The 13,376-nt window shown below is 51.1% G+C and overlaps 1 protein-coding gene and 1 pseudogene across 1 annotated transcript in view; one reads left to right on the top strand and one right to left on the bottom strand.

Annotated features, from left to right (window-relative positions):
• Positions 1-13,376, bottom strand: part of LOC136569710 (zinc finger protein 271-like) — a 366,367-nt gene that overhangs the window by 538 nt on the left and 352,453 nt on the right. The gene's annotated exons all lie outside the window — the stretch shown is intronic.
• Positions 4,822-5,583, top strand: LOC136569680 (zinc finger protein 3-like; annotated as a pseudogene).

The raw sequence follows: 13,376 nt of genomic DNA on the forward strand, positions 1-13,376 counted from the left end.
TTGTCCTCCCTGGTCTCCATCCTCAGCTCCTTGTCTGGGGGAGGAAGGACAAGGAGAGGATGGGATTTGCCTCCGTACCACAGGGAAGGGGAAGGAGATACCCCCAGTGCATCCCCGGCAGGACGGGGTTGGCAGCAGGGTTGTCCTGCAGCCGGGGGCTGTGCTGGGCTGGGAGATGGAGCAGGAGAGAGGGGGAAAGGGACACTGATTTCCTCCTCAACTGCCTGGGTCTCCCAGGGCTCCTTCCTCTTCTTCACAGCCTCCTCCTCCATTGAGTCAAGGTTTGGGAATGGGAAATCCTGTTTTCAGAGAAAAACAAGAGATAAGCACATTGAGTTCTGTACTAATTTGAAGGCAAAGCAGGGGGAGGGTCTAAACCAGAATTACAATTTAATAAGAAAATGAAGATCAAGGCAATGATACAGAAACACTGCCTTAAACTGACAGAGTCAGGATATAACCTGACACCCTGTTGCTGCTCAGGGTGGTGGCTGCAGTCCCATTAAATGGTGGCTGCAGTCCTGTTGGAGCGATGAACGTGATTCTGTCCAAGCAGTGATCCTGTAGAAGGGTCTGCTCTTCCTCTGAAGGTCCAGGGGTGGTTCTGGAGCTCTTGTCCTCTGGGAATCCAGCAGGCAAGCTGCTCCTGGTGTGGCAAGGCTCAGCTTATATCCAGGTAGGAATGCTTGGATCCTCCCCCTGGGCGGAGCATCCCACAATGGGAGGATGGAATTTTATCAGTCCTGCAGTGACACTCAATGGCCCATTCACAGAAGATATCTCCCCTGCAGGGCGTTATCAGGGCTGAGTCATGGAAGAGATCAAGAACACTGCTCCACCTGTTTATAGCAGTTGATGAAGATGGGCATTGAAAACATGCATTTGGTTCCATCTTACACTGCAACCTGAAACAGTGGGGGAATCCCTGCTCAGGGGGTGAACACCACCCCCCTTACCCAAACTGGCTCAGGTGTAAAACCCCCACCCCGGGAAGGCCACACACACAGGGAACAATGTCACACTTGCCCTGCCCCAGGGGAGGTCTCTGTCCCTGTCACTCCCTTGCTCTCCTCCCTTTTCTCTTTCTTTCCATCTCTCTCTCTACCTCACATTTACTGTTCAATAAAACCCACGTATGATTTGGTCTCTTTAGCACCTTAATTGGGGCAGAGGCATCTCTCTAATAATTTTCTTAACCAGATCGCAACATTATTTTTTGCACAGTGAGTTCAGGGCACTGTTCTCTGACTCCAAGTGCCTTTGGCAACAGCGTGGTTGCCTCCACTAAGGAGGTTGTGGTTCTCTCTGGAGGAACTCTTGGAAACTTGGACACAGTTTCCTCTGAGCAATTTATGGGAGAACTGATGAGGAAAATGGCCGTTGTGGGTGGCCAGTGTAAAGAAAATATTTTGTTGTCCTTCCTGGAAAAGTTTATTAAAATCACTGGAGGAAATGGAGCAAATGATACCAGCAAGACTGACAAGGTTCATTCACTCCAAGATGAGGAACACAAGGCTGCTGAAAGTCCCACAAGAAGCCCAGCTCAAGTAGCTAAATTCCCAAATAACTCCTGAATTTCCAGGCTTGGAGGCTTTGCCAAATGTGAGAATCATTTTTCTCTTCATCCCTGTCCCCTTTGTGACTGCTACAGAGAGCTTTCCCTTCCTTTGCATACTCTGTATTGGGCCAATTTTCCACTTTTCTTTTATCAGAACCTGTCAGCAGCTGAGCTGGAGCTGTGCAGGAACCAATGAATCCTGGAACTGGTACAGAATTGCTTATATTGTCAGTTTATTCATGTTTGGGATTTGTTTGTGTTTTCATCGCATGTGATTGTGGGAAAATCAAATATTCATCAAAGTGATTTATGCAGAGTTAAGTTTGATTTCTGCCAAGTTGATTTTGTCCAGTGCCCTGGGGATGCTTGAGGGGTCTCTGTGCCCTCAGCCTGGAGGATGCTATGAAGAGTCTTGGTGGGGCTGTCCCTGTCCCTGTCACCCCAGGCCATTCCCCAGGGGGTTTCCATTGTTCTCACCCCAGGGAATGCCTGGGGGGTCTCCCTCTCTTTTCCATGGGGTGCTCGGGGCACTCTCTGTCCCCTCACCCTGGGGGATGCTCAGGGATCACATCCCAGTCCCAAACTCATCTAGCCCCAGACCCAATCCCAACCCCAGCCCTAAAGCCAATCCCATGTCTAGGCTTAACCCCAATCCCAGCTCTAATCCAAATCTCAGCCCCAACTCCAAGCCCAGCCCCAATTCCAGCCCCTTCCTAAATCCTCGGCCCCTAACCAAATCCCAGGTTCAGCCCTTCTGGGGGTTTGGGGGTGTCTCTGTCCCTGTGACCCCGATGATGTTTCGGTGGGGTCACAGCAGGGCTGAGAGGGACAGAGACCCCCCCGGCCTCCCCAGGGGTGAGAAGGTGGCAGAGCCCCCCCAGCCCCGAGCAGCCTCAGTGGCGAGAGGGACACAGAGCCCCTGGTGCCCAGCCCTGCACAGGCATTGCCTGAGGCCAGAGGGATGGAGACCCCCCAAGCATCCCCCAGGGCGAGGGGACAGAGAGCCCCGAGCATCCCCTGGGCTGAGAGGGACAGAGACTGCCCCGAGCACCCCCTGGCACAGGGGTGAGAGGGAGGGAGACCCCCCAGGCATTCCCTGGGGTGAGAGTGATGGAGACCCCTGGGGAATGGCCTGGGGTGACAGGGACAGGGACACCCCTGGGGAATGGCCGGGGGTGACAGGGACAGGGACACCCCTGGGGAATGGCCTGGGGTGACAGGGACAGGGACACCCCTGGGGAATGGCCGGGGGTGACAAGGACAGGGACACCCCTGGGGAATGGCCTGGGGTGACAGGGACAGGGACAACCCCCCCCAAGCCCCTCCCAAGCATCCCCCAGGGCAAGAGGCACAGAGATCCCTTGAGCATCCCCTGGGCACTGGACAAAATCAACTTGGCAGAAATCAAACTTAACTCTGCATAAATCACTTTGATGAATATTTGATTTTCCCACAAGTCACATGTGATGAAAACACAAACAAATCCCAAACATGAATAAACTGACAATAGAAAGCAATTCTGTGGCAATTCCACGTTTCAGCAGTCCCTGCAAAGCTCCAGCTCAGTTGCTGGCAGGTTCTGATAAAAGTGCAAATTTGGCCCCATACAGATATTATCAAAAGGAAGGGAAAGCTCTGTGTGTCTGTCACAAAGGTGACAGGGATGGAGAGAAAAATGGTTCTAACATTTGTCAAGCCCCCAAGCATGGGAATTCAGGAGTTATTTGGGAATTTAGCTACTTGAGCTGGGCTTCTTGTGGGACTTTTAGCAGCCTTGTGTTCCTCACCTTGGAGTGAATGAACCTTGTCAGTGTTGCTGGCAACATTTGCTCCCTTTCCTCCAGTGATTTTAACAAACTTTTCCAGGAAGGACAACAAAATATTTTCTTTACACTGGCCACCCACAACGGCCATTTTTCTCATCAGTTCTCCCATAAATTGCTCAGAGGAAACTGTGTCCAAGTTTCCAAGAGTTCCTCCAGAGAGAACCACAACCTCCTTAGTGGAGGCAACCACGCTGTTGCCAAAGGCACTTGGAGTCAGAGAACAGTGCCCTGACCTCACTGTGCAAAAATAATGTTGCGATCTGGTTAAGAAAATTATTAGAGAGATGCCTCTGCCCCAATTAAGGTGCTAAAGAGACCAAATCATACGTGGGTTTTATTGAACAGTAAATGTGAGGTAGAGAGAGAGATGGAAAGAAAGAGAAAAGGGAGGAGAGCAAGGGAGTGACAGGGACAGAGACCTCCCCTGGGGCAGGGCAAGTGTGACATTGTTCCCTGTGTGTGTGGCCTTCCCGGGGTGGGGGTTTTACACCTGAGCCAGTTTGGGTAAGGGGGGTGGTGTTCACCCCCTGAGCAGGGATTCCCCCACTGTTTCAGGTTGCAGTGTAAGATGGAACCAAATGCATGTTTTCAATGCCCATCTTCATCAACTGCTATAAACAGGCGGGGCAGTGTTCTTGATCTCTTCCATGACTCAGCCCTGATAACGCCCTGCAGGGGAGATATCTTCTGTGAATGGGCCATTGAGTGTCACTGCAGGACTGATAAAATTCCATCCTCCCATTGTGGGATGCTCCGCCCAGGGGGAGGATTCAAGCATTCCTACCTGGATATAAGCTGAGCCTTGCCACACCAGGAGCAGCTTGCCTACTGGATTCCCAGAGGACAAGAGCTCCAGAACCACCCCTGGACCTTCAGAGGAAGAGCAGACCCTTCTACAGGATCACTGCTTGGACAGAATCACATTCATCGCTCCAACAGGACTGCAGCCACCATTTAATGGGACTGCAGCCACCACCCTGAGCAGCAGGGTGTCAGGTTATATCCTGACTCTGTCAGTTTAAGGCAGTGTTTCTGTATCATTGCCTTGATCTTCATTTTCTTATTAAATTGTAATTCTGGTTTAGACTCTCCCCCAGGTTTGCCTTCAAACCAGTACAAAGTTTAGTGTGCTCATCTGTTGTTTTCCTCCCAAAACAGCAATTTCCATCCTGAAAACTTCGCCAGATGAAGGAGGAGGCTAGGAGGAAGAGGAAGATGCCCCAGGAGCCCCAGGCAGTTGAGGAGGAAGTCAGTGCCCCTTTCCCCCTCTCTCCTGCTCCATCTCCCAGCCCAGCACAGCCCCCGGCTGCAGGACAACCCTGCTGCCAACCCCGTCCTGCCCGGGATGCACTGGGGGGATCTCCTTCCCCTTCCCTCTGGCACGGAGGCAAATCCCATCCTCTCCTTGTCCTTCCTCCCCCAGACAAGGAGCTGAGGATGGAGACCAGGGAGGACAAATCCCCAAAAGAGAACCTTGTGGAAGAGGCCATTTTAAGTGGCTCCACGGTGCAGAATTCCAACAGGGTGGAGGAAAAGCCCCAGAGACCCTACAGGAGGCAGGACTGCAAAGCCAGCCCAGCGTGCTCTGAGGAGGAAAGACCCACCCTGAGCCAGGAAGGTGGACAGAGCTCAGAGCTGGTGGTGCATGGGCAGCTTCACAATGGGGAGAAGCCCCACAAGTGCTTGGAGTGTGGGAAGAGCTTCAGGCAGAGCAGCCCCCTGATCAGCCACCAGATGATCCACACTGGGGAATGGCCCTACGAGTGTGGGGAGTGTGGGAAGGGCTTCAGCTGCAGCTCAGAACTCATCAGGCACCAAAGCTTCCACACTGGGGAGAGGCCCTATGAGTGTCCCCAGTGTCAGAAGAGGTTTCAGACCAGCTCCAGTCTCCTCCTGCATGAGTGGATTTACTCAGAGGAGAGGCCCTTCCTCTGCCCAGACTGCAGGAAGGGCTTCAGGCACAACTCCCTCCTCATCACCCACCAGCGCATCCACACTGGCAAGAGGCCCTACGAGTGTTCCCAGTGTGGGAAGAGCTTCACCAGCAGCTCTCATTTGACAAGACACCAACAGAGGCACTGGTAAGAGACGCCCTGCAAAAGCCCCAAGTGCAGGAGGAGCTTTGTGCCCAGCTCCAGCTTCAACCCCCATGGGAAAACCCACATTGGAAAGAGCCCGGGTGATCCATGTTCCCTGTGATTCATGCTGGGAAGACACTTGTACCTTTTGTTTCCCCTGTCAATGACATGGTGTGGAATGAAGAACATGAGGGTCTGGCCATGGCCCTGTCATTACATTCACTCACACCTCAGGTCATTGCCAGGGGCAGGAAAGGGACTCTCTCTCTCCCTGAGGAGAAGGGTGTCCTTTCCAGGGAGGGGAAATACGAAACTGGGAAGAGCCAGTAGTTGATGTTGTAGTTTTCCCTGTAAATAGTTTTATTTATCCCTTCTGTTATCAATATTGTTTCTGTTCCATTTGTTCCTTATCTTGTTGCTCTTCCCAATAAATTGTTCTTCTCCCAGCCCGGGATCTTTGCCTTTTGTGCTTTCCATGGGAGGCGGGTGGGCAGCGAGGGCAGCGCGGTTTTAGAGGGAGCAGGAAATTGGGGAATCCCATTCCTGAAGCCCGGCCCGTGGAAACCGAGCATCCCAGCTGGTCCCAGCCCTGGTGGCCATGGCAGCAGCCTTGGGAGCGGGTCCCTGTCTGGGGCTGTGGGAACCTCTTCCCTCTGGTGCCCAGGGACAGGAGTGGAGGGAACGGCTGCAGCTGAGTTGGGGCAGGCTCAGGTTGGATGTCAGGAAAAGGTTTTTGCCCAGAGGCTGCTGGGGCCCTGGCCAGGCTCCCCAGGGAAGGGTCCCAGCTCCAGGGCTCTCTGAGCTGCAGCAGCGTTTGGCCAGCGCTGCCAGCCCCAGGCTGGCGTTGTTGGGGTGTCCTGTGCAGGGCCAGCAGTTGGACTGGAGGATCCTGATGGGTCCCTCCCAGCTCAGCCAATTCTGTGCTTCTGGGATCCCATCAGCCTGGGGATGGGGCTGCCAATGGTTGCCATGGCAACGGGCTCTGGCTGCAGGCCTGAGCTGGTGTCCATGGCAACCACCCCTGGCATGGGGTCTCCATGGAGCTGCCAAGGGACTGAGCATAGCAACAGGGGTCTGGTGATGGTTGCCATGGAAACTGACCATAGCAACAGGGTTGCTGGTGATGGTTGCCTGCTAAGGATCAGATTTGTCACAGGCGCTCACAGGGGCTCCATGGGATCTTTCCAAGAGTCTCCAGGCTGTTCCAGAGCTGGAATGTCACACACAGAGACAGGGGCTCCATGGAGACCTCCCAGGGCTTTCTGGGGATGGTAAAGAGCCCTGTGGTCAGAGGCAGTCACAGCCATTCCATGGTGGCATCCCAGGGCACCTTGGGCTGCAAAGGCACCGATCTGTCACAGGCACTCACGGGGGCTCCACGGTGACATCCCAGGAGTCCCCAGGCTGCCAAAGAACCGGGGTGGCCCAGACACTCACAGGGGCTCCTGTCATGGGCACAGTGGGAGCTTCAGGCAAAGTTTAATATTGGAGAAGCTCTTGTTGGGTCTCAAGGATCTGAAATGAGCCCCAATAGATCCCCAAATGTCACCATTGAATCAGAGATGACACTGACCCAGATCAGAAGGCTAAGGGCTAAAAGCCACCTGTTTTTTCAATGCTCTTCTTTTATATCTTGGTTTTCTACTGGTGGACCTCACTGGTCCTTTAATCAACACATTTCACATGATTGGCCAATTAAGACAACACCCTTCAGTAAACAACTTTATGGAAAAGAGCCAACTTATTTCAAACATTGTCAGGGCACCAGTCATTGATGTTTGTTTTCTGTTGGGCCTTTCTGGGGGCTCCCTGGATGGAGGAAACCCTCCTGTTGCAGTTCTGTGCCAGGTAAAAGGAGATGCACAGGACTTTTTCAGTCTTCAGCTTCTTGTTTTTTCTTATCTTATCTAAAGTTTTGCATTGCTGTCCACACCAGGCTCAGCATGCTGGGAAAACACCTCAAAATGGCTCTAAAATGTACAGTGTCAAGGTCTTTTAAAGTTTTCTCATCCAATTAATTCTTAAAACATACATTATTTCTACTTATCAATCACTAACTCATCCCTTGACTGTCCACATGACCTCTGCACTGTGCTTTCCTTGACCAATCACCCTGTGCCACCAACACTGCAGAAAATGGAGTAGATGAAGAAGACAGGGACTACACCCCAATTCCTGCATCTTGCTTCCTATCTACACCATACTAAAAATCCCAAAACCTAAATTTCTCACCCAAGAGACATAGTATAGTACTATCTATTATCTATTTCTCAGTTTGGTAAATTCTAATCAGTCTCAAAGTCCTAGAAGTCCTCTCCATTGCCGAAGGTTAAAGGCAGTGTTTCTCTGGGGGTCAGGAGCCCTCAGAGCAGACAGAGAAATATTCCCTGTGGCCTGGATTCCCACACATTTAACCTAAAAATCTTTAACCCTTGACATGTTAAGTTACCCAAAAATGTTCCAGGTAAGTAAATGTTCCAGGATTAGAAGGAGAAGAAATAGAGAACAAGAGAAAGACAGAAGATCCATAGAAAGACACGCACACAGGTACCAACTGCTGGGGTTCCAGCATCGCCAGCAGAGGAACCCCAGCAGAAGGCAGGATCCAGACCCTGGGCTGGCCTCGTGCTCTGGCTTTTAACACCCTGGGCCTTCATGGCCCCGCCCCTGGGTTGGGCCTGCCAGTTGCTTGTCCAATCAGAGCCAGGGTAGCACCAGCTGCTGGTGTGTGATTGATTGACAGCTCAGCCAATCAGAGCTGGGTTAGCTGTGCTGTGAGATTGACAGCTGTGCCAGGCCAGGGCTGGGGGCGGGGCTCTGTCCCACCACAAACCAAGGCCTGACCTGGCCCTGGCCCCACATGGGCATTCCGAGCATCCCAAGGTGTCTCGGGACATGGATCTCATCCAGCCTCTGACAGCGACCACGGTGACACTACGGAACCTCATGGAACCATGGGTCAGTTGTGACAATGCAGGTCCAAAGACACTATGGAACCTCATAGAATCAAGGAGACCATTGTGCAACTCAGGGGCCCTATAGAAGCAAGGGTCAGTGATCAAACATTGGGGCCCATAGAAACAAGGAGCCATTGTGACACAGCGGGGCTGCGTGGGGCCAATGGACCCTTGTGACTCTGTTGGGGCTCATGAAACCAAGAAGTCATGGTGACATTGCCAGACCTCATGGAATCAAGGAGACCATTGTGACAGTGTTAGGACCCATGAAGTCCATGGAACATGGAACAGGTCTGCCTGGTTTCACCTCCTGGGTGGCTGTTTGACAGGCCCCACATGCCAAGGGCCACTTCCCATCTGACTGTGAAGCACTGGGGCTCTGTGCTTTTCTTCCTATGGAAAAGAACTGTCTTTCTTGTCTAGGCTTACATGGCTGAAATTAGGTTTCCAGCACTAAAATTCCCTATATTCAAGGGTTACTCTCCAAAATAATCTACCAATACAGTCAAGTCTGGCCAGCCTTGGCCTCTGGTGACTGCCTCTCATCTGACCTTGCACCACTGGGGCTCACTTGTTTCCTTCCTATGGAGACCATTGTGACACTGCGGAGCATTGTGGAACCAATGGGCCATGGTGACACTGCAGGCCCTTGTGGAACCTGTTACACTGTAGGAACTTGTGGAACCAAGGGGATCATTGTGACACTGTGGGTACCATGGATCCAAGGGGCCATTGTGACACTCTTGGGCCTTGAGGAACCATGGAGAGCATTGTGACACTTTGGGGCCTTGTGAAATGCAGGGCATCGTAGTGACCCTGCAGGGTACCATGGATCCAAGGGGCCATTGTGACACTGTGGGGCCTTGTGGAACCAAGGACATCACTGTGGCTCTGTTGGGCCGCATGGTCCCAAGGGGCCAGTGTGAAGCAGCAGGGCTTTGTGGAACTAAGAGGCCATTGCTGCATTTCAGGGCCTTGTGGAGCCAAAGGGCCGTTGTGATCCTGCAGGGCACCGTGGATCCATGGAGACCATTGTGGCATTGCAAGGCCCCATGGAATTATGGAGACCATTGTGACACTGTGGGGCCCCATTGAAGGAAGGGGCCATTGTGACACTATAGGAACTTGTGGAACCAAGGGAATCATTGTTGCACTACTGGGCCTCAATGGAACCAAGGGGCCATTGGACACAGCGAGGCTTCATGGAACCCAAAGACCATTAGGACACTGTGGGACCTTGTGGAACCATGGAGACCATTAAGATCCTTATGGACTTGTGTAGTCAAGGGGCCATTATGACACCTTAGGGCATCATGGGAGCAAGGAGCCATTGTGACACTCCAGGGCCTGTGGAACCAAGGGAACATGAAATAGCTGTGGCTGCCTTGGCCTCCCAGGGGTCGCCTGACAGGTCTGGCTGACCTTGGAATGTGGAAGGCCACTCCCATCTGCCCCTGAAACACTGGGGCTCTGGGCTTTCCTTTGTATGGAAAAGAACTGTCCATCTTTTCCAGGTATCCATGGCCGAAATTAGGATTCCACCTCCAAATTTCTGTGTATCCAAGGATTGCTCCCAGACAAAATCTGCCAGGACAGACAGGTCTGGCTGGTCTTTAACTCCTGAGTGCCAGAACTCACCTGTTTTCCAAACACTGGAAAGGGCTCTCTGCTTTTCTTTGTATGGAAAAAATCATCCTTCTCCAGGCACAAATGTCTGATATTAGGATTCCACATTCATAATTTTGAATATCCAAGGGTTGCTCCAAGCAAACCTGCCAGGACAGACAGGTCAGGCATGCCTTGGCCTCTGGTGGTTGCTGCTCATCAGCTCCTGAAACACGAGGGCTCCGTGGTTTCCTTCCTATGGAGACCAGTGTGACACTTGGGAGCCTTGTGAAATGAAGGGGCCATTGTGGCACTGCAGAGCACCAGGGATCCAAGGGACCATTGTGACACTGTGGGGCCTCATGGAACCAAGGACATCATTGTGGCTCTGTTGGGCCACATGGTCCCAAGGGGCCAGTGCAAATCAGCAATGTGGGAGTTAGCCCAGCTGTAACTCAGAGTCAGCCAGATTTTACCCCACAAGAATTGGGCATGAGTTTCAAGCCCTGGGAATCATTTGTTTAACTTAGGGTAAGCTTGAGAGTTATCCCTTAAGCCTTTAGTGTTGCTGTGCTAACTTGTCCAAGTTCTCCTCCCCTATTGGTTACTTGTTTCCCCTATAGGGTTATTGTTCTAGAGTGTTCTACCCCCAAGTGTACATGTTGTTTCTTCCTCTTTGTCTCGGGTCTTTGGATCCTGCCCCTCACACTGTTCTCGACTTCTCCATGTTTATTGTTTTTCACCCTGTTATTAAAGTTCCCTTTAAACAACTCCATTGATCCATTGCTCCTTTTCGTGTTCCCCACCCTCGCCCTGAAGTCAGGGAACCAGAGGGGTTTGTCACAGCCACCTTCATTGTGACCATGGGTGCCCAAACAGGGACCATGACATTCAGGGCTCCCTGTGTCAGTCATGTCAGCTGGGGTTAGCTGATGGATAGGCCAGTGCTCCCCGGGATTTTGGATTGTGCCGGGCCCAGCAGATTCATCGTTGCTTCAAGGGACCTTGCCCAGGATCGGCAAGGACAACGACGGTTTCACCTGCATAGGATTGCAGGTGGGTTTGGGGAAATGGAAGACATTTATTGCCCATTTTGACACTGTGTTTTTACAATATGCACCCACATCCCATAATTGATTTGGGGTGTTCTGGTGGCTCTTCCCTCTAAGGCAGAGAAAGAGAAAATGGGCAGCCGGATGTCCAAAGTAGAAATGAGCGTATATGGATGCTTTAATTCTCACTGATCATGACATAATATTTTCAAAGAACGAATTAAAATCAATCATGAGGTGGATCATTAAAAATTTTCCAGACACCTCTGCTGATGAAATCCATACCACTGGATTTTGGGACTCAGTGGGAGTTAAATTGTACAACCTTTTGATCAAAATGGACCCCATTGCATCCCACATGCTCCTCATCTTCCACACCACCCTTCACCAGCAAGCATTTTGTTGAAAACTCAATCTGTTGGTCACTCCTAACACGGGACCTCCCCTCAAACCTGCCTTTCTCAGACCTTCCACGATGGTCCAAGATGGCAATGGCCACGCTGTCTTGGAGCATCATGCCCTGGAGACTCAAGACGGAAGGAGCCCGAATGTGGCTCGGGAGCCCAACCATCCTCCCTCCATCTTGGCTCCTCCACTTCCTGCTACCACAACCTTCTCTTCCACCCTGAATGAACCTCCAGACTCCACCCCCACCATTGCAGGTCACACCCCCATTGTCAATCATCCTCTCCAGCCTGGGCCATGCCTCCAGAACTCCACCCCAGAAGTCCGCCATCCTAAATCAAGGCCTGGAACACCTGACAAAATGGCAGTGCCCTTTTCCTCACCCTCCGGCAAAAATATAAACCCATGATCAAAGATATTAAGCCCAACTGTCACACTATTTCTAATCCAAATGTTTCTGCTCCAAGTTATTCATCGTCCTCAGAAGACAGTTTAGATTCCCCAGAGCCACCTCGCCTCTCAACCCCAGAAGATCACTAGGAAAGGATCTGGAAAGAAGCAGTTAAGGAAGGAGACAGGAAAATAGTCTGAAAACTCCTTGTTGCCCCCATATGTTATGAAAGAAGGGGGCAGAATCCCAGGTGTCAGCCATTGGTTTACGGGGAAATCAAGGATCTGTGCAGGGCAGCTAAAGACCATAGGAAGGACTTACCTTGTTTTATTGGCCTAATGAGGGCCTTGTTTACAGCACATGTCTTAACTCCCTATGATTTAAAATATATTATGACCATGTTGTTGTCGCCTACAGAATACACCTTGTGGGAAGGGGGATGGAAGTGTTTACTAAATCAATTAATAGCAGACTATGCTAATAATGAGGCAAGGGCAGAATTGACAATCAACCATCTAGCTGGAGAAGGACAACACAGCCTACCAGATGATCAAGCAGCAGGTATCCCCAGAGAAGTATGGGATGATATCAAAGAGATGGCTTTGCAAGCTTTTATCCAGGTATCAGGTGGTAGCACCCCCAATTTGGACCACCTTGGGTGGCTGCAGCTAAAGCTTTAGGACAATCAGACCATCCTGGGTGCCTGTTAAGTAAGCAAACCAATGCTGCCTCCCTCACATTGAGTGGCTGCCCTCAGACACAGAGACCATCAGACACGCCACCTTGCAGAACAGCGATAGAGTTTTTACTCTGGGCACATGGGCATGGCTGTGTAGACTCTGAGGGCATGTGCTGCATGAACCTCTCCAGCCACAGTGAGTCAATCCACAAGAGCATTCAGGTACTTTTGAAGGTTTCAAGAAGCTTCAAGTGGAAAACAAGGACTGGTTCAAGAAAATCTTCCAATCCAAGGGACTAAAGGGTTGGATGATGACTGGCTAAAAGAGGACTATGAATTCTCTTAGTGGTTATTGTTCGATTGTTAATTGTCCCATGTTTGTTTAGATGCTTTTAGAAAGTCTTACAAAATTCTTTCACTTCCATCTTTGTTGTAAAAGAGAAAGGAGGAAGATACCCAACAGAGAATCCTCATGGACTCCATGGAGGAGAGAACTGGCGGCCAGGATGGCACAAAAACCTCTCAGAGACTCAGTGTGGGAAGGAAAATCCTTAAAAGTACCTAAAAGTACTCTTAAATCAATAAAATATCTTAAAAACCTTGAGTATCTCAAGGCATTAATGAGCCCCACTGAGTGTCAGTACAAAGCTCTCCAGGGACTCATTAAAGCAGATAATTGGGGCCATGATTGCACAAACCTCTCACAGAGTCTGTATCAAAAGGGAAACACCAAGTACCTTAAGATAACTGAAGTACCCTGAAGCATTAATGAGCCCCACTCAGTGTTGTTACTGACAAAACCTCTCCAGGGACTAATTACAGCAG

This window comes from Molothrus aeneus, unplaced genomic scaffold, assembly GCF_037042795.1.
Source record: "Molothrus aeneus isolate 106 unplaced genomic scaffold, BPBGC_Maene_1.0 scaffold_19a, whole genome shotgun sequence".
NCBI classification, from domain to species: domain Eukaryota; kingdom Metazoa; phylum Chordata; class Aves; order Passeriformes; family Icteridae; genus Molothrus; species Molothrus aeneus.